Source organism: Gorilla gorilla, chromosome 3, assembly GCF_029281585.2.
Source record: "Gorilla gorilla gorilla isolate KB3781 chromosome 3, NHGRI_mGorGor1-v2.1_pri, whole genome shotgun sequence".
NCBI classification, from domain to species: Eukaryota; Metazoa; Chordata; class Mammalia; order Primates; family Hominidae; genus Gorilla; species Gorilla gorilla.
Genome location: NC_073227.2, coordinates 203,153,248 through 203,174,816, shown reverse-complemented (window position 1 = coordinate 203,174,816; position 21,569 = coordinate 203,153,248). Strand labels below are relative to the sequence as shown.

The following is a 21,569-nucleotide window of genomic DNA, read 5'->3' as shown; positions in this document are numbered from 1 at the left end:
AAGTTGGGAATATACTCACATAATATAATGTCCTTTCATTTTCTTTTTTAAAATCCATGACCAAAGCAAGCTATAATATGCTCACTATTACATACACGTGTATTACATACACGTTCAGAGAAAATTAACTAACCCTCATATATATGATGGCTTCATTTTTATATGTCACTATTTTCTTCTCAAGTTGCTTTCAATATTATTAACAAGGGGGAAAGCTTACAGAGAACTTGCATCAGGCCATGGACTTTGCAGATTGTACTGAGGAGGTACACCACTTAAATGACTGAGTACCCCGCAAGAATCAAGGCACTGGTCATCTGGCATAAATGGAAAAGCATCCTTCAATAGATAATCTGGCTTCATTATCTCGCATCAAAATAGTAACGTCTGCATTTCACGGAATCCATTAATACCTAACATATATTTAGACTAAAATTCCGTATAAATATTAGATTTAGGAAAGAAACCAATTAACTTTTTAAAGAAAAATGAAATGATAGCCAGCTAGTCTAGTGCTACTTGATAAAACTATTGTGTAACAGATTCTGGGATCACAGATTTAGGGGAGAATGTATAATCCTTCATCAAAGAGTGGCAGCTTATCCACAAAGCTTCCTATCCCCGATGGGCTATTCTTTTAAAAGTAATAACGAGGGCCTAAAAACTATGTAACACTCTCCTACCAAAATTAGCCATTTATACCAATTATTCTTAATAGTAAAAGAACCAGAACCTCATCCTGAAAGCCTTTGAGATCTTTCTTTTAAGGAAAAAAAAAAAAAAAAAGAAAAAAAGCATAATGTGCATTAATAATTTATATCTATTCCTAAATCAAGTGGTTATGTTCCAGACTTAAAATTAAGTGATAAAAATTACATTAGAAGGTATCGTTGTTTTTCAAAAGATAAAAATAATAAAAAATAATCCCTACGAGGCTTACATTAGTAACATTTTTCCAAGAGTATGAACTATTTATACTTCACTTTCCTCAACATTCAAAATTTTAAAAGTGAATTATAGAGGCTTTTTAAAGTTGAAGTGGTAACTACACAACCAATCCACACGTCTTACATCACATTTACATGAAATACGTGATACACTCATGATTTGTTTCAGTAACTCACACTGTCCTTTGCTGATAGCGCAATATAAAATTCACCAAACTTGATATGTTAAGATTCCCATCTGAAGTACAACACAGTGTCTAAAAGCTACTTTCATCAGATAATGTGAGAAGAATTAACTGATGGCATCTCATAGAACAAGCACTCAGTCCTCTCCTTCAGATCTCTCATTTGTCACAAGACATCAAACAACTGCATAGTGGAGCTGAACCAGAACTAGATTTGAAGGCTCAGATTTTACAGAAAACTTTCAGAATGAGAAAATGGACTTCTGTCATGGCTATACTGATGGCTGACCGAAGTTCCTAACATCATACTTGAATGAAATGCAAGACTGTATTAGTTTTATTGAAATTACCTTAAACCAGAAAACCAAGAATTGATGTATCTTAAAATCTGACACTTGTTTTGCAAATGCATTCATGCTGTGTGACAAAAGATGTATCATTCATCTTTCACATTTGTAATAGCTTTTTTGTTATCTGTATGGATTTTACATATTGTATATTCATGATATTCTCCCAGTATGTAAATTACATAAACTGTAATATTCATTAAATTAAGGTATTTTTATAATTTTTAGAACACCAGATTTATCGGATCATCTAATTTCTTTTTCAGGCTGCCTTTAAACAGACTTCAGTTAGTGTATGTTTTGATTACTAATATTTTTTAATTCTTTATTTATGGGTTCTAAATCATATTACCAGTATAAAGAAAGATCTGAAGTCCCCTGAAACATATAAAAGATAAAAGCCCAAGTGTAGATAATTTAAATTATTAGGCTTTCTTTATGTGCATCTTTAGTAAATCAATATTTGAATCTCAAAATATATAAAATTAGGTCTTTTCTGTTTGAGACTGCACTTTTAACTAAAAGGTACTACGCTTCAAATTTTTACCGGAAGAATTTTTAAAATAAATTTAATATTTAAAATTACATCTTTTTTCTTTGGTTTAAGTTACCACACTAAACAAATTCTGTAGCATCTACTATCATACTAATTAAAACAATATAGAAAATTATATCATAACCAAAACACAGGATAAAAAACTTTAAATTTTTAAAGTACTTTGTCTTTAGTAAAGTGTTGACTCAAAGTCCCTGTCACACGTGTAATTTTTTAAATTAGTAAAAATCGAAGAAAAAAATCTTACTGGCAAATCAGCTTAACATACCAGTACTGTTTATTAAAAAATTGTAGTGCCAGAGTCTTTTCATTCAGAGATTGTATATTCTAGGACAAAGTAACAAATGAGGACTAATTTGCTTTACTTAATTTTGTAATCACAAAAAACATGATAGGGTATCCTACTCATATTTGGAAAGAAAAAATATAAGGAAGCATAAAAATTATTCTAAAAGTAAGGACTCATTTCTGGTTTGACAGGTATACCTTACATACAAGTAACAGCTTTAATTTTTGTTTAAATTAAAATTTATTTTAAATGTTAAATATGTTAGTAGCTCCATAGAAGAAAAACAAGTTGAAATTTAAAGCAGAAATATCAACTTATAAATGTATTACAGATAGAAAATGCCTGTTCTATTTAAATTTGAAGGATAACATCCTGGCAGAGGTTCTCTTCAGCTTTCACCCCTTTCTGAACCCTTTCTGAACTATTAAATTCATTAATAGTTCTGTAAGGCAACAAATGTACTTTCTTTCTCCTAGTAGGTCTCATTATTTTCAAGAGCTTTTCTAATTATTTTGGAATTTTCTGGAAGTATTAGCTAAAAGATGAGGAATAACATTTCAGTTATTTTCATTGTGTCAACTCGTTCTCACTATTACTGATACCATCATAAAATTCAGCCATATCCTTGTAAGAATGCCTTATTTTTGTGACAATCAAGAGACAAAATATGGCTGTGTATACTACAGTTTTTATTTCTTTGCAATATCATAGTTCATCACTTATCTATAATATGTATTTAGATTACTAGATTAGTTTTTATTATTTGCAGTATTTTAACCTACACAACTATTCTCATCATTACACAAAATTTAAGTGAAAAAATTTTAAAGTTTTAAATATTCATTTCATTTTTGCTTATAAATATAGAAAAATGTAATAACGCTGCCCAAGATGCTTTTGTTTTTTCGTTTTTTTGTTTTGTTTTGTTTTGTTTTTTGCTCCTAAGAGAAAAAAAGTCATAGATTTATTCTTCAAGAACTATAGGAGTGATAGCTTTCTTTAGCTGGAAGTTATTATAAATTCTGAAAGAAATAAAAGTTACAGCTGTCTTCCCCTGGTTTTCATAATTATTTCAAATGGCAAGCTCTGTGCCAATTTTCTTAAGAGCTATTTAAAAGAACCAGTCCCTTGCCAATTTTTTTCTACCTACATGTTGACAAATTCCAAATTCTCTGATAAAAAGTATTAGAATAGATGTTACTCTTTAAAAAGAACATTAGGTAGACTGAAAATAAACAATTAGTTTACTTTTCAATAGCGTACTTTTTACCAAAATAAGCATAATCTCATATTCATATATTTGCACATGCTTCATGCAAAGTATTTAACATGCTTCACACATTTCTCCCTGTAAAGTATATTCTAATAATTCAATCCTGTCTTTTCACTGTCTGCATAACGTACCTTCTAGTATGTAGTCCAAGAACATAAACTCTCCTAAGATACCATCCCAGTATAGAAGCCACATGCTGGACACGATAGGATGCTGGAGACGCTCTTGAGTGAGGACCTCTTCTTTGGAAACGCCCCTATTGTCAAAAAAGACACCTCCTTATGCAGAGACGGGGGTCAACAATTCTAGTCACAATATTAGTTGAGCGTAATTTAACTCAAGAGGAAATAATTCATTCTAATAAAAAAAAGTAGCTTTTCTGTTTGGGGGAGGGAACAGAGAACCACAAATCCACGTCACCCTCTTATTCAGAGTGTCCTGCTATCTTCATAGACAACCACTGCATTCAGAGGTGCTACGGAATCGGACTGAAGGAAGACAGTCACTACCAAGCTGTTAATTCTTTCTAAGTAATTCTTTCTAAGTTAATTCTTTCTAAGTAACACTGAAGAGGTATTTGCATAAGAATTCTAACAAATATTACTAGTAATTAAATAAAGGAAAGAATGACCAAAATATATTAAGAGCTGTACCTTTAAAGGTAAGTGGCCTTTATAAGTTACCTCCTAAATGGTCTTTTTAAATAATCAGAGTTGTGTGCTTTTTTTTAAGTCTCTACATAGAAAACTATAACTTGATTTCCAGTCTTATAAACAAAGCAAGCATGCCTATAAAATAGAGCTCTTAGTACATTTTCTTTTTTCCATCAGTATAAGCAACTGTATACAATATTTGGAATGTCTTGGATTAAATTTAAAAACTGATACTCTGGTTCTCCTGCAGGGATTGAAAATACATATATTTAAAAGTGAAAACATTTACAAGTTAATTTTCTTCTGTACTTACCCAATTAAATTAAATGACAAAATTTTCCCTTTAGTCTGCTTTTCCTGTCACACACCCTGCTACACACAGAAAGTGCTCAAAGGACCATCACTCATTATAAAAGATACTCATTTTCCTATTTTCTCCTCTTTCTCTTACTCCCCTCCCTTCCTCTTTTCCTTTCTTCCTCCCTTCCTCCTTCCCTTATCTTTTTTTGGTTTTGAAGCAGACACCAAGTAGACCCAGTTATAAAATAGCTGGTTATTATTAATATGATCCCATCCCAGGGCAACCAAATCACATTATCCCCACCTCTCCCCAACTACTCTAACAGAAGTAAAAACTACTCTACAATATTTGAGAATATACTATCAACAAACGCAATTTTTGTATCCCATGACTTTTATATAATTATATAAATGATACAATTTTATATCATTAAATGCAAGTGTGAATACAGGCACTATGTCTTCCCCAAAACAATATTTTCAGAAGGTATCACTGTGTTTTTGCATGCTCTAGTACAAACTACAGAACTATGACTGTGGGTCAAATAGTAAGTAATAATAGTAATAAATGCCACATCTCCGTAAGTAATGATTAACTCCTAAACTTACAAAAAAGAATATAAGCATAGTTTAGTGTTATGCTACATTTCACTCCACACATGCTCCTAAACATATAAGAATTGCCTATTTTCTGAAGGAAGTCAAGGAACTCGGTTAAGACTGCCACCTATCACAAACTTGTTTGAAAAGTCAGTGCTACCCGATCCTAGCTCTTCCAAGATTCCAAGAAAGTTATCAACAGGGAAGTAAAATCTCATTATTATTATTATTATTACATGATATGGTTTCAATCATCTACTCATATGACTTATGAGTTCATTCTATGATACTGACATTAATTTGCAGTGACTAATTTAAAATAGAAAGACATGGGTTTGAGTAGATCACTATTTTTAGTAAATTCCATGTAGCTGTTCTAACTAGGCAATCACCTGGGTTATTTAACCAAAACTACAGAAAATTTTATCGCAATTCCTTCAAAAGAATGAATCCTATTGTAGTTTCCGTGTACGAAACATCTGTGTATCTCAGGGCATGTTTCTGCATTTTGATAGTTTGTACTCTAGCACTTGTGTAAAATAACATTTTGAAAATGGTAATTCAACTGCATTATTTTAGCATTTAAAACTATTTTAAATGGATGTCTTAAGCTGGAAAAACACCAATCCGATGCCAAGAATCTATCATTACAGAGAATAAAATAAAGATACATAGTTCTTATCAAGTTTTTTCCTTCCTGAAAGTAAAGCGTAATGCCATTGTGGGAAGTTTACATGCACTAGAAAGCAGTTACATCTTTCTTTAGAAATCATATATACTATGGACATATGTTGATATATATGTATATATGTTGATATATATGGATATACTGTGGATATATTAGAATGCTAATCTATATTAATCTTATATTCTGTGCTCCTAATCTTTTATTTGATTGGGACAACATGTATCACAATGCAATATGAACCAAAGCCCAAGAAAATCTTAAAGTGGTCTTTCAGAAGAGACTTAAAAGCTTTTAAAACCAAAGATGACCAGGTACAAATAAGAAACAAATGCAAATATCACAGTGGGGATGATAACATTCACCATCTCTTCACATTTCCATTAAGGAATTACCTCCACATGCATTATCTTTCATTGTCAGGATTACACTATCTTATGAAATAAAGTTATAACACACGCACAAGAGGTCCATCCAAAATTCTAAGAAATCTCTGAAAAACTGAACTAGAACGTTAATACAAACAAAAGAGGAAATAACCTAGATGGATTACAATTACTATTAATGACTCAAAAGGCCATAAAATCCTTTGATGGGCAAGAAAATATGCCTTGAGGCATATTGCATTTTGGGAAAATAGGCTATTTGAGTTGAATATATGTTAATGAATTGCTTCCTCATGTTTTATATAATTCTTAGAAAAAGTTCAAATTAGGTCCCCAATAGGATGTTTTAATTATGAGAAGCAATCTTTTGAAACTCATACAAGCCATCACACTTGTTTGGAAACAAATGACTTTTCAAGATGGAGATGTATCACTATCAATCACCAACAAGTTAATTCTACATAATAAGGCAGGTTTGGATGCAAACTGATCCATTGTGGAATGCTGTATCTAAAATTGATTACAACAGCACTCGAAATGAATGCAGCCCTCCAAACCACTTCTTTGCTCAGAAACATTAATCTCAATTAGAAGGAGAGCTTCATAATGGTAATGCTTGGTATAAAAAAGTATAAAATAAATCAGGTTTTATAAGACACAACAATTAGTTTTCAGACTAAGGTTTATTTTATTTTATTTTATTTTATTTTATTTTATTTTATTTTATTTTGAAGCACAAAATTTCCATCAGGTCTGTTAAACCAGCTGATGTTTCCAAAAATAAGTTTTAAATGTATTCTAAAAGAAGCTTACGTAAAATAATTTTTAAAACTTAGTTGTCGAAACTTTTAAATAACGTATTATTGTGTTATCTTTTCAACAGACTTTACTCCGAATGCATGTGTTCAATTTTTCTACGGGCTATCATTCCACTTTATAAGTCAACTATGAACACAACACTAACTTCAACTAGAAATTTAAAAGAATATGTAATTGGTTATGGACCACAGTAAACGTTTGGTGGCAAACTATTATATTCTTTGCTCATATTCTCAACCTAAGTAAAAAAAGTATGCCCTCAAAGTCAAAATGGATATTTGACTATCAAACGAAACACAGGGTAGATGAGCAATGTGTAATTCAACATGCTTAACAGGTTTCCACAGCACAGCTTCCAGAAAAGGGCAGACAATTCATCACAGCTGCTGAACACACTGATTCAAATAAATATAAAACTTGGATGATATTCAACCACCATCCAGAAATCAAATTTTTACAGGGTAAAATAAAGTTTAATAAAAAGGAGGCACATGCATTTATTTAAATAACCAATATTAATAAACTAATAAACTTGGCTTTGTTGGGCTTTTATATCAGACAATGACCATGCTCTGAACTTATTCCCTAGTATCCCTATAGGCAGGATAAACTTCTGCATTTCCAAACATACATTAACAGCTATTGCAAAAACATCATTTTTTGTACACCCAGCCTAACGGTGATTCAGTATTTCTGACAGGTCACTCTACTCACAACGATAGCCACGCACTTCTTCCTGCTATCTTCTTTGCTTGACTCTTTACAAACAGAATAATCACTCTTGGCTCCCAGAAGCAAAGCTAAGAAAGAGTAGCTTGAACTTACTAACTGGATCATTATTGTTTAGCTAGGTTTCCTTTCTGAATAAGTTTAAAAGTTTTCACTCTCTTTAGGAGCTTTTTTCTATTCAAAGATAAGCATCCTTATCTTTCTTTGTCTTCACCCTAATAAGGCAGGTTCCCTTTTCTAACCAAAAGACTGATGACACGCCTACAGAATCATAGTAAGAAAAGCCTCAATAATTTACCTAAAACATCTTTCTAGAAAATAAACACAGCCATGCAAAATAATCCCATTTGGAGGAATAACTAGTCACAATTCCATAAATCTATCTGCTTTATTTCCAATAATCAAGTAATCCTCATTAGGGTGCATAGGTTGCTAACATAAAGCTATTGGCACAGGGGGTTCACAGAGTTTTCCAAATATATAAACATTAGCATGGTGATTAGTATAACTACATTTTTTATAAAAACTGTGCAGTGCATGTAAAATGTGTGTTTGATTTGAACTACTTTTGCTAACTATTCTTTTCTAAGTTATTTAACATAAGATATATTTGTTTACTATTAGAAAAAAATCTTTGATTAAGAGGAATAATAAAATTCATGTAAGAAAAAAAGAACAAGATTGTTAAGGGAAATGCAACAGGAAGAGATACAGACAATCCTGAAATACACAATAGAATAACTAAACTCATTATAAACTCCTATCTTTGAAGAATTTAGGAATAATTTGTGAATGCCATGACATTTTACAGTGGGATTAGCAAGTCTTATTACTGAACTAACCTCTCACTCTTAGATCAAGAATTAAATATTTAAATATTTACTCTGCATTTAGAATTACAAATCCAAACTTTCAGGGCTCATACAAGAATTTTATATATTAAGATATACATGCTCGAAGTTTTAGATAATTAAAAGTGTATTAAGGAATGCACAAAGCAAGATTGTTGAATTTATAAAATCTTGTTTTAATTGAAATATTAAAATAGATAATTATTATTACACAGTTGCTCTTAATTCTAAAGTCAGTCTGTTCTCAATATATTAATACATAAAGACTACAAATACTTCTCCAAGTAGGCAGTGGGGAAAAAGGGATATGCGTCATTATTTTAAAGAAATTCACTAAGGGATCAAATCACCAAGTTCTGTTCAGTTACAATACCATCTTTTGGGATACTCTTCCAAGCTTTCCAGAGATGCCATATCCACCTTTTTTCTTTTGACAAGAGAAGGGAAAGGTAATGCCTCAACATATGTCTATTTCTAGTGAAAAGACCACCCAGTGGATTCTGCCAGAGTCTACCAATGTTTGACAAAATACATTGTCAGAAGATAAGAAATAGAGCATGATGAAGAGACAGTCCTGTTCTCGGGCATCCCAGCCGTCTGGGGCCCTGTAAAAAGTCTAGGACAGCTCTCAGCCTTTCATTTCCATTGCACCTCCTCACACGTACCTGGAAACTTTTCTCTACCTCCAAATTATAGTGACTTGGGGAAACACACGTATGTGATGTATTACACGGTACAAGTACTTGTTACCCTCTCTCTACAATAAAAATTAACAAGTTACCACTCCAGCTACCTTAAAGGTGAGGCAGTAAGAATGGAATCCAAGCTGCACAGTAAGATGCTCAGCAAAGATCAATCAGACACAACCCGCCTCAACCTAAAATATGTGAAGCTCTTTGTAATCGGTTGTAAAACACGAGAGGGACTTAGAATCTCAGTTGCAGGCTCATAAATTCGTAATTTTTGAAACGCCCAGCTCAGGATATTTTGTGTGTGTTTCCAACCCCATCCAGAGTTTCCCGATCAAGTTTCAGCCGTGATCCACCACTCCCCACGCTACCCCTCGCCCCGCACTCTCCCTCCTTCACTCTTTTTCAACTTGGCTCCCTGATCGCTGCAGAAGCCTTCTGTCCCCTGCCTGCCCCGGAAAGCGGTGACATCCCGGGGCTTTCCGCTCGCTGGAAGCCCTCCAGGATCCTGTTAAGACGCCCCCGCAGAAGACGCGGGGCCCCGCCACACATCGGGGGCCGAAGAGGACCTGGCGGGCTCCCCTCCCCGCCCCCACTGGGCGCCCAGCCTCCGGACTGCCTTCCTCAGGGACCCCGGGACTCCCCAGTACGGGGGGCGCGGCGCCTGGCTCCCCGGGCGAGAGGCGCCGGCGAAGTTCCCACCTGAGCCGGCGGCCGGAGGTGGCTGGCGCGAGGGCGGGGCGGGGACGGGGAGGCCGGACCGTGGAGAGAATCCGCGCGATGAGAAGATGTCCCCGCGTCCGCCGCCTCCCGGGGCCACGCGCCGTCCCAGCTCGCGCCCGCCAGCTCCCGGCGCCGCGGCCCGGCACTAGGACCCCATAAAGGAAGGAGGGCGCGCCGGCGGCGGCGCCGCACTTACCGCGCTCGGCTCGCCCGCGCCTCCGGCTCACTCCCCCGCAGCAGCCGCCGCGTCCGCCCGAGCCGCGCGCACACCGCGCCGGGCCAAATTCAAAGGAGCCGGGCGCGGGGGAGGGGGGCCCCGCCGAGGGAGCGGGGAGCGGGCGCCGGCGGGGCGGGGGCGGGGAGGGGGCGCGAGTGTTACAACTTCCTTCCCTGCCCGCCCCCGGCCGCGCGGCCCGGGGACGCGGGAGGGGAGGGCGCCCGCGCGCCAATGAGTTCACTTTCTTTCTCTCCCCCGCGCTCCCCCTCTCCCCGCCCGCCGGCCCCTCCAGCCTCCTCCAAGGCGGCGGACCAGGCCGGGCCGGAGTTTTCGGGGTTCAGCCCGCGAGCGGGAGGACCGGGGAGGCGAGGGAGGAGGAAGGCGAGAAGGGCCAGGTGAGGAGGCCCGCGGGACGCCCGGCCAGGGAGCGGCATCCAGGACCGTAATTGTGCGGCGGGGGACGCGCCGGGCCGAGTGTGCCCGAGCCCGGGCGCGTACACGTGTCCGTGTGTGTGTGTGTGCGGGAGTATGCGAGGGAGAGGAGGAGAGGAGAGGAGAGGAGCCTACCATGCGCTTCCCCCGGTGCAGATCGCGGGAGAGCCCAATCACGGGGCGAGCTGGACCTGGCTGTGATCATTTATAATCCTTGACTCCTCCGCTCCGCCACTTGTCAAGATGACAGGTACTTTATTTCTTCTTCTTCTTTATTCAAAAAAAGAGATTCCCCGTTTACTGCCTTTTTCTGTCAAATGGGATTTGCCGGACTGAACCACGTTCGCCGCCCCTCCCTCCTTCCCTCCTCCCCTCCTCCCGGCCGCGTCGGGTTCGGGAAAGCACCGAGGCTCCCATGCTGTGACCAATCAGTGCCTCTACTACTCTCGCCGTGATTTAGGGGTCATCCGTGAATAACACTTCACGCTGATGAATGGCTCTTGCCGGCGTTCGGCTCTGATGAGGGGTCTGCCCGCCGCCGATTGCAAACACTAATGAACTTACTGCGCCATTTGAAATTCACACGCACCAACAAAGTGCGGGGGTACGTGCGTGGGGGTCTGTCCTTTTCTGCTGCGGGTGGCGGGGAGGCGGCCCCGGGGGAGGGGGCGGGTAATTGCTTTGGACTTAAGTGGAAACACTTCTCTGTGTAATCAAACCTCTAACCTTCTTAGAAAACTACTTTTCTTGATCTTCCGTAGGGTGGGCATTTCAGGTCAGCTGAGTCACCCGAGGAGGTGGCAGTGCAAGACACTGCCGGGAAGACGGATTCCGAGGCAGAAGGGTGTAATTAAGGATTTCCACCCCCGGTAGGCGGCCCGTCCTTTGCAGAGCCTCTGAAAATGACCGGCGCCTTCCCTTCCACAGTGTTCTTTCGTCCGAGACCGAAAAGCGCAAATGACCTTTGGACCGGGAAGGGAGGCAGTAAACACTCATACTTCCTTACCAGCCCCTGGTCGGCACTGTAGCAGAACAATTGTCTGCCCCCCAGGTTCAAGCACCTAGGCCTCCGCCCCGCATCACCTGGCCAGGGGCGGACCCGGGAGTCCTCCGAAGGCTCCACTCTCCACTTTTACTACTCTTCTTTCCTCTCCATTCTCCCCTCAGATTAGCAGCCGGACACTGTCCCTGCCTGGATTTTGTTTGCTGTGGGAGGGAAAAAAAAAAGTTTGCTGCTCCTCCCAAGACACTGGCCACTTTCTACTCACTGAAGTTCCCACCGCAGCGCTGGCTCCCGGCTCCCTAGCTCCCGCCCCCTGTCTGCAGGAAAGCCCTCCCCCGGAGCTTCCGAAACTGCTGGAGGTTCCAGAGTTTTGTAGCTCCGAATGGGCGACCAGAGCCGAACCGCTCTCTGGCTGGGTGGTCGGTGTGATCCTTCAGGCTCTTTTCGGGTCCGGGACGGGGCGGCGGCAGAGGTGGGGCGTGCGTGCTTGGGGCTGCCGAGTGAGTGCGGCTCCCTGGTGCGCGCCCGAGCATCTCCGCGCCCTCTCCTGGGACCAGCAGTCTGCCCGTGGAGGGCTAGGAGCCCGCGACCAGGCCTGCCCCGGCCGTCGCCAACCTGTCCTTGGAAGCGTGGCGGAGACTGGTGCGCTCTCAGCCTCGTCGCGCCAGCCTCGTCGCGCCACCGTCCACTTTCAGCTTCAGAGCAGAGAATTCCGCCGACCTCTACCTGTACCTGTACTCGGCCGTTAGGAAATCCACTTGCATTTTTAACTACCGTGCAGAACCAGAAACAGATCGAGCACTGGGAGAACAAGGACGACGCCTCCTAGGAAAGCCTGAACCTTTATGTTAGTTTATCCAAAGTTTGGGCTAGAAGTGAGGAGAATCCCTAAACTCGAACTGGTGTGCCCAGACCCACAGCCCGTGTTCCCGAAGTTGCTAAGTGCCCGAGCGCAGCGCGTTAAGTAGAGAAGTCTTGGTAGTAAGCGAACCCGACCCGGCTCTCGGGGCGCTAGTGACGGAAAGCAGCACGCATATCTTTGCGGGAAGAATCTACAGTCGCCCTGGGATAGATCCATCTCCTTCTGCCACTGAATTTCACACTTGAAAAAGATAAGGTCATGGGGACGGATGAATGATATCCCCCACTCGTTTAGCCATTCTTACTATTTAAAAAAAAAAAAGGCTTGTCAATTATGAAGGTATGTCCCAGATATTACATGAAGATCATGCAAACTACTAGAAATTTGAATCCCGACATGATCGTAAGGAAACTTTCATAAAGCACTTTTGTGGCCCAGTTCCCACACACACACAAAAGTATTAGGTCTTTAAAACTTTTCTAAGTATGTAAGTAAGTGAGACTCCCTCTTACTATCTACGAATACACAATAAAGAGATGAGACACTGTCCCAATCCTAAAGAGGCCAGAACTGAAGTGCTTCATTGTGGGAGTTAGGGGATGCTTCTTTTTTTCCAGCTCTTTTTTCTAGAATCCTCATTACAGCTAACGCTGGTAATAAAGGTAGGAAAACAATAGAACTCATAAAACTTAGAAATGGTAATAAATCTTGGCTCCTGTCTCTAGCCCAGTTGCTTCTTACATGAGATTCAAAGTTTTTCAGTATGCAATGCTGAACATTCACACTATGGTTGCAAAATAGAAAAAAAAATACTCTAGAACTCATTAATACGGCCCTGCGCACTCTATGCCAGGCGTCGCTGGTGGACAAAGCGCGCAGGGGTCCTCCTCTACGTCTGCCTGCGCCTGTAATCCAGGCAGCTTACGTGTGTTAAATTTGGGTCTCTCTCTGTCTCTCATACAAAGAAGTTCCATCATTTGAGGCCGTTAGGAAAAGCTGATGTTGTGCAGTGCCAAACTACCACACGCTTCCTCCTTCAAATGAATCCCTGGAAAGCAGAGAGGCAGCTCGCTACGTGACCATCATGCTTTTTACCTCACTGAGCTGTTGTCAAGAGAGGGCGGGGATGGCGGGCAGCTCACGTCGTGCCCTCCACAGCAATAAAAGCTGGAGCGGGAGAAGAAATGCAAGACATCGCTGTCTGTTTTGCAAGCCTCTGGCCGCTCTCAGCAAACTCTGCCCGGCGCTGCTGGTGACTTTGCGGTGTGAACGCAGCCGGTCGTGCTCGGGATAATGGGACCGAGCTGGCGGCATCGCCCTCCCGTGGGCCCCTCTTGCCACACAGATGCGCAGCTCTCCAAAAGGAAAATGTGGCCCAGCAACCCTCGCCTAGCCCTAGTCCTAGGAATGCATGCCTGGGGCCTTTGGAAGCCTCTCAAAGGGCTGGGGGGCGGGGGGGATATAATGGGCCGAACCTCTGGATTCACTTTGGGGAAGAGGAGCCAGGCTCTTGCCCCACTACTGAGGCAAGGCCAACAGCACCCTGCCCTGCTGCTCCACCGCCTCCCCGCGGGTCAAGTCTCAGCCGAGTGTCGCTGCCCACCTGAAGGTGACACCTGTCCATTTTAGTCAGCATCACATGCGCCTTCCCTTTCTCCCCTTTGGGGTCTGTCGGTTTTCTCCTCCTGTCCTAAAGAGCCAGCTTGGAACTGAAGGGGCCGGGTAGCAGCTGTTTGTGCCTCTTGCCCGTGCAGACTCGAGGGTCTCCGCAGCCACTTCCTCCTTTTAACACGCGAGGCTTTCAGGCGTGCAGAAGGGGACCACCGGGTCAGGCAGGTATTAGGCTCTCCAAGGACACTTGTGAACATCACTCGAGTTTACCTATTGTTTGGACTTTATTACATCTGCTTTAGCAAACGGAGGCATGAGCGGCCTGTCTGCTGGGTTCAAACCCAGTTGCTGCCCCGGCTGCAACCTCTCCCACTCAAGAGACCCTAGGAACGATGAGGAACGGGGTAGAAATGACCAGGGGAGCCAAATCTCAGGTACCAAGACCTTCCAGCTCACCCCTCAGGCTCAGGAAAGCCAGTAACCCACATATGCCCAAAAGGAGGTTATGTCTCAACTGAGAACAGCAAATAGGTGATGGGCCACTTTAGAACACAGGCTAAAGGCTGGTAGCCACTGAGCAAAACCCAAATTCTAGGCACGTGAGGTGTTTCCCTTACACAAGTGGCTTCACAGGTAGCAAGCAATTAATCTGCAACAGTGAACAACACTAAAACTTAAATTTTACATGGAAGTCTCTCAAGTAGACAAAGTTATTATTGGGTGGGGTTTTCCCCCCACTGGCAAAAAAATAACTTATCCCTTGGCTGTTAGATTGAGGGAACTATAAAACAAATATTTTAATTCGATCACTGACAAAGTCATAAAATTAAATGACTGTTTGTAGAGGAAAACATGCTTTCATTATCTTAATTAAAGCAAGATAAGCCTCTCTCAATGTGCATGCGTTTTGGAGCCACTGAATGGACTGGTGATGAGACGAAGCAACCTTTAATTGGGACCATGCTTCTCCAGTACATTCGTTTGTATTCCATGGTGTAAACCTGGCCTTACGCGTGGCTCCGACCTTCGGTGGAAATGCATTTGCGTAGCACCACCCAAGGGCTCCCTTGCTTTGGCTAGAGCCTCACAAAAGACCCCAGGTTTTGCAAAGGATTTTGAACACCAGCGTCTTTTAACATGTGGAACTTTCGGTTTTGGTTTAGCTCTGTGAACGTATTTAAAACTTGCTACGTTATTCCACAGTGAAAGTTGGAACCTTTTTAAGAGTTATCATAGAGTGCCTTTTAAAATCTGTCATATTTTCTATAAACAACTTTTCAGTGAGAAGCGTATATAGTGTACTCGAGGTAGGCATTAGCTGCTGGCAAGGTTTATGATACAATAGTGACACTACAGGACAATTTTTTAGTAAAACAACACCCGTTAGATATTTCAGGTCCAGCTTATATGTTAACTTGTAAATATAGGTTAAAAATATAGGTATCAAGTGACTAAATTCAGTATCAGACAAATTGAACATCTTTTTATTTCCCAGAAGTGCCCTACTCTTTCTCCTCCCTTTGGTGACCTCTTAGTCTGGAATGCTCTGCATCCGGGGCCCCTGGAACACACACTTTTTAAAGTACCTATTAGTGATACTCTCCTCCCGTGGCAGTGCTTCCACTGTGTTTTCTGCATGTAATAAAGGTTGGCACTGTTTTTTGTATAGGTCTTTCCTAATAGCTGAGCACTGTTGGAGTGTAGGGGCTCAACCTCATGCCTCTTTGGACATACAAGCCTAGCCCATGGGCTGGCATATAGGAGCTGCTCAATAAATGTTTGTTGAACGAATGAGTGGATACACGAATAAAATATTTTCATTGTCTTTAGCCCCTCTGACTTTCTTTTTTAAATAGGGGTATGTCATAAATAAAATTTACCTTGAAAATGTATTTAAGTACACTGTTCTACTTCTCTGACCATGAAGTTTTTCATGGGACATCGTTTTAAAATTCTGGTCATTACAACGAACCACTTTTGACCTTGGTTGACTTTCCTCAGAAACATAATTTGAAGTAAAGACAAAAACAATGAGAAAAGGCAAAGAGATCAAATTTTGGTTTTCTCTTTTTCAGTAGGATATGATGTTTATCGAAATTTGGAAACAAATTGTAGCAAGCACCTATAACATGTAGATACTCATGTTTTTACATTAAATATGACATTATTTATAAAACCCTGTTGTCCTCCAAATTCCCTCTGGATTTTTAGTGGTAAGAAGTGTAGAGCCTAAGATGACTGCTTTTCATTTCTTCAAGACAAGGGTTCAGCTGGTATTGGGGAAACAATCTCTGTTTGTTCCTGTCTGCTCAGGAGGACTGTTTCTAATTGATCTGGCATGGAATTTAGTTGGAGATGTGTATGTTGCAACTGAAGCGCAGAGCCTGTGTGCTTTGTAAAGTGATAACCATATGGGCCTTATTTGAAACAGTTGAGGATTTTCGACATTAACCTGGGTTAAATTGAGCTATAAATTCAACTCAAATGTATATGTCCTGACAAATTCATCATCACTTTGGATAGATTCAATCCATGCTTCCCTCAGATTAATAAAGATGATGACCGCTTATCACACATGCAGAGATTCGTCGTGATAAAGTACCATAATGTTGTACTTTGCACTGTTTAAATGCAAATTGCCCATATTAAGCAGACATTTTCTACTGTTATCACTTTCAGTAGAATGGAAATGTTTAAAAATGATCTCTGGGTAAAGAAAAGGATATATAGTCAAATCTATTTCCTCTTACACCATTTGCAAGTGCACTTCGCTATCATCATGAAGATTTAATTAAGCAAGCTCAGCTAGGCTAAAAAGCAAAGAGGCTGAAAGTTACTACTTATAGAAACATATTCAGGACTTATACAAAATAATTTATTTACTATTCTTCATTTAGGGATTTGAGCAACCACTGAAGGTTAAAAATACAACAGAATTCTATAGCTCCTTTCCCCTATTTCTGAATATCAAATTTAGAGCTTATACTTTGTTACAGATAATAGTACTAAGTTATGGATGTTGATGGGTCTTCCCTTGCAGCTTTAAATTGCCTTGAAAAAGATACAGTTTCTTTAATTAAAAAAGCTGCACAGAACTAATCCCTCTAGCTGAAAAAAGAAAAGTTTTAAGCAATCTCTTTCTGCTCCGAGAGAGAAAGGCAGACAATACCATAACAGATCAGAAACATAAGCTATAGTGTGCAGCCAGGAGCACAGCAGGGAACTGAATACTGCTCCGACTGTGTCATTTTTTAATCCCCCATCCCAGTTTTCCCCGTCTGACCTCATGCTGAGATGAAGTTATCACAGAAGACAGCTTTACTCTCACCAATGAATCCAACCCTGGATCTGTATTATCCTTAGCAGATCAAAACACCGCTTTCATCAAATAGCATTATCTGCATAAAAGGCATGCAATTGCCTGATAATTTCACCCAAACTATGCTATTCATTTAAAGGACAAGAAGAGAAATGTAATTCATTCCTTTTTGGGGGGGGTGGCAGAGAAGACTGAGACTTGGGGAGAGGCAGAGGCTGGAAAAGCTAACTTATCCCCTTCACTCATGGGAACTTTCCTGTTTTTAACACAAAATCCCAAGAAGGGGTCCATTTAAAAGTCCCCCTACTCCTGCGCTTTAAGATTAATTGTTGGAGCAATTTGGTGCAGTTTGAGTGACAAAAGTGTAAGTTGTGTAGAAAACTGGCAGTGAGAAATTACAAAGCTTGCTGATGTCATTAGCCATGCTTCCATGAACCCCAATAAAAACATCATATCCAGTAAAATTGGAGAAGCATAAGAATTAGCTGGACAATTGGATGAAGTTTAACACAACGTTGTATTGGGTTGGGGGGGATCCTGACTGGAGATCTTTCTGTGCATTATGAGAAGTTTGAATCCTTACAGTGGGAAGACAAAAGACAGATTCCACAATTCTGAGTTGACACTTTGAAAAATATTTAAGAAATCTTAGGCGTCAAGACTAGGTCTTTTTTAAAATTTAGAAAATACTTTAGCCTCTTTCAGAATGCCTTTTTCATCTTATGTTGAAACAGTGTTCTCATTTGCATTGTAGATTGTATAAGCTGTTATAATGGGCTTCTCTTTAATGGATCCTAACTCCTTATTGAATGACATCAGTTGTTTTGCTCAAGGTATGGTGATAGGTTAGAGCAATCAGCCAAAACCATTTGTGTCAAGTAAATGGAATTACTAAGAAGTACTAAAACTCCCACGTGAGTATGGGTGACCTATTAGGTATGTGTTAATATCCTTATCATATGTTTTACTCACCGTAATTTCAATGATTTTGCTTGAAAATGTAAATCTTCCACCCAGCCCTTTCAGAACTCACTATGTAAACTGACCCTGCAAGAAATTCAGTTTAATCTCTACCCTTCCATCACCCAGACAACATCTATACACAAAAATGTGTAGGACAAAGAATCAGAACTGCTTGAAAAAAGAACAGCATTAACATGCTTCAAATCAGAGGCAAGGAACACTCCTGGAAATTCATGAGGCAAGTGACGGGGCAAGAATTTTTCCCTTGAAAGAAAGAAGCTGGTTCTAGAAGAAAGTAATTGTAGCCCTATTATTCGTTATCATTGCCACTTTAATTACATGGAGGTATTCCCTAAAACATTTCAATGCAATTAATAAACAGGTGTTTTTTTTTTTCCATACCAGCTTTCCAAAACTACAACTTGATACTGTAGTGCTCTGAGACTAAGAGTCTATGTAGATATATGGTCTGCTCAGTAGTAAAGCTCCAACTGATGTTTCCAAAATACAGCTTCATGACATACAAATTATCTGAAATTTAATGTGATTAAGCATTAAACTGTGGTATTTCCTTGAATTTAATGACAGTACTATTTTCATGTCAAACTTGATTACAAGAACCAGCTTTCAGAGCAAACTGTTTAAAATCCCAAATCATTAACAGATCATTTAGGGTTCAGTCTCACAAAACTTCTTGTCTGTGAACTATCAACTAAGGATATGTAAGCAGAGAGGTGAGTTTCACATTTTTCTTACATATGTGTTTGCTGGGAGAGACTGAATCTACAAGTCACATTTCTGTCTGTTAATGCCAGGAGAGGAAAGATGTTTACATCATCAATACCACCGCCACTCTTAACAACATACTTACGATGAAGTTCGTGGTCATATACTATTTTCTCAAAGCCTGTCATGGACCGTTACACCCATTTGAAATGGACATAGACAACTTGCTTAAGACTTTAGAAATTTAAAATACAACATAAGATTTTGATATTTTATTTCATCTTTACTTTCACTTCAAGTCTGTATTCAACTCATAGCTGATTTTTCTAAGAGACTAAACCTGGGTCATCCATAAATCCTGATGTCAGAAGTACATTAGGCCACAGTTGTGTGAATTACCTTAGTCTGGAAACCTAAGCCATCATCACATGGGTCATGAAATTCTTTCTTTCTTTGCTTAAAGATGACACCAGAAACACCACTACTCTTAGGGTACAAACGTCCCAAGTGAGACAAAGAAAGATATTTCTAACAACCTTCTAGGTAAAGCTATCCTCTTGCCTAAAACTTTGGATCATTTTTGGAATTTTTTTTTTTTTTTTTTTGAGACCGAGTCTCACCCTGCTACCAGGCTGGAGCTCAGTGGTGTGATCTCGGCTCACTGCAACGTCCGCCTCCCGGGTTCCAGTGATTCTCCTCCCTCAGCCTTCCTAGTAGCTGGGATTGCAGGCGCGCATCACCACACCCAGCTAATTTTTGTATTTTTAGTAGAGATGGGGTTTCACCATGTTGGCCAGGATGGTCTCAATCTCCTGACCTCCTGATCCACCCTCCTTGGCCTCCCAAAGTGCAAGGTGTGAGCCACTGCACCTGGCCAAACTTTGGTTCATTTTTGGTGCTTAAGACAGCAAAGCTTGGTTTTCTCTGTGGTGTGATGCATTTCTGAGAGAGAGTTGTGGAATAAAGCCATGAAACAGTAGAAGAGTCATATTGAAATACAGCAAGCTCCTACGGGCCATGTGATCTGATTTTTAGTTTACCTGATGAAGATGTAGCTCTGGCTTTGTTTGCTTTAGTGAAAAACGTAAGAAGCCAGGCATTTCTAGAGCAGACTGGGGGAAAGAAGAATCTGGCCTGGGCAGAGAAGCATCCAAATTTCTTTCTGTGTTTACCTAACACTTCTTTCTTAGCCCTGTACTCCAAGTCCAGCACTTTTAATCCACAAAATCTGTGAAAGACCAGGATTCACCTTCCCCTCTTTTATCCTTGGATACGATATCTAGGAGGAAAAAAAAGTAGGCCATGAGAAGATTATGAGCTAAGAGTCTATAAAGAGGGAGGAAATTGGCAGTGAGAGAATCTGAGTTAGGGGAAAGAGAAGGGAGAACAAGCTTAAACTGAAGATAAACTAAGAGGATGCTGGAAGGAAGAGAGGGTGCATGTGAGATTCCTAGCTTAGAGTCCTGGCTTAATGGAGCTCTGCATTTATCTTTAGTCTCTATTTACACTGATCAGTGAGTACTAGAATCTTGCCTCAAGAGTTTACAGTGTGACTTAGAAATTAGATTTAAATCAGGCCATGGTACAGGCAATATTTATTTTCAAACTTATTAGAAATCAACCTTTACTACATTTTCGAATAATGTTGATAATAAAGAGGTTCTTTATTGAAATTTGAAGATTATCTTGATGACAAATATGCTCTAACTATCTATGGTAGCCCTGGACCAATGATTTTCTAATTGTTGCCTTTAGACCCCCTGTAAGCAGAATCACCTGAGGGTTCTTGAGAAAATATACGTTTCTGGGCCCTATTTCGGCTATAGGGAATCAGAATCCCCAAGGATAGGACCAATAAATTAGCATTTTAAACAAGTCTTCCAGAACATTCTTACTCAAAGGGAAGTTTGAGAAATATTGCCCTGGGTTAAATATTTTTCATAAAGTAAATATATATTTCAGTTTTAACATTTCTCTATTAAAAAGAAGTTGTTGCAAATAACTGTCATTGAATTATTTTCAGAACTGACACAGTCCCATTTAAGAAAGAAATCAAAATTCACAAAATGAAGAGGGTGAGAGTATCTACCAGAAGAAATTCCAGCTGAAAATTCAGTGACACTTCAAAATTCAATTTTGGATTATATTTTCTAAGAGTCGTAAAATCAATGTTATAAACTGAGATAGCATTTTCTATGTATTTTAATAGTTGGAACACTGTGTACAAATTTTTGCTAGCTATCTTGTTTAATATTTTATATACAATTCTAAAATTATATAAATTTTGGGATGAACCTTTAAATATGTATTAGTTCTATTTATTATCAGAAATTAAAGAATGCTCTTGTGAAATGGAATAGAAACTAACTCAACTTGTGTAGCCTTTAATAGAAATCCCGAATAA

General features: G+C 40.0%; 1 protein-coding gene across 17 annotated transcripts in view; it reads right to left on the bottom strand.

The window, feature by feature from the left end:
* The window catches only part of TENM3 (teneurin transmembrane protein 3), a 652,872-nt gene extending 640,898 nt beyond the window's left edge, over positions 1-11,974 (bottom strand). For 11 of the 17 annotated variants that reach the window (XM_055385105.2, XM_055385107.2, XM_055385108.2 and 8 more), the window contains exon 1: positions 10,229-10,448. The gene's annotated coding sequence lies outside the window, so the exon portion shown is untranslated. Of the gene's footprint in view, positions 1-10,228; positions 10,449-10,816 lie in introns of those variants that run through there. The other 6 variants (XM_055385106.2, XM_055385110.2, XM_055385116.2 and 3 more) reach the window with 3 other exon arrangements.
* Between the last annotated feature and the right edge of the window lie 9,595 nt (positions 11,975-21,569).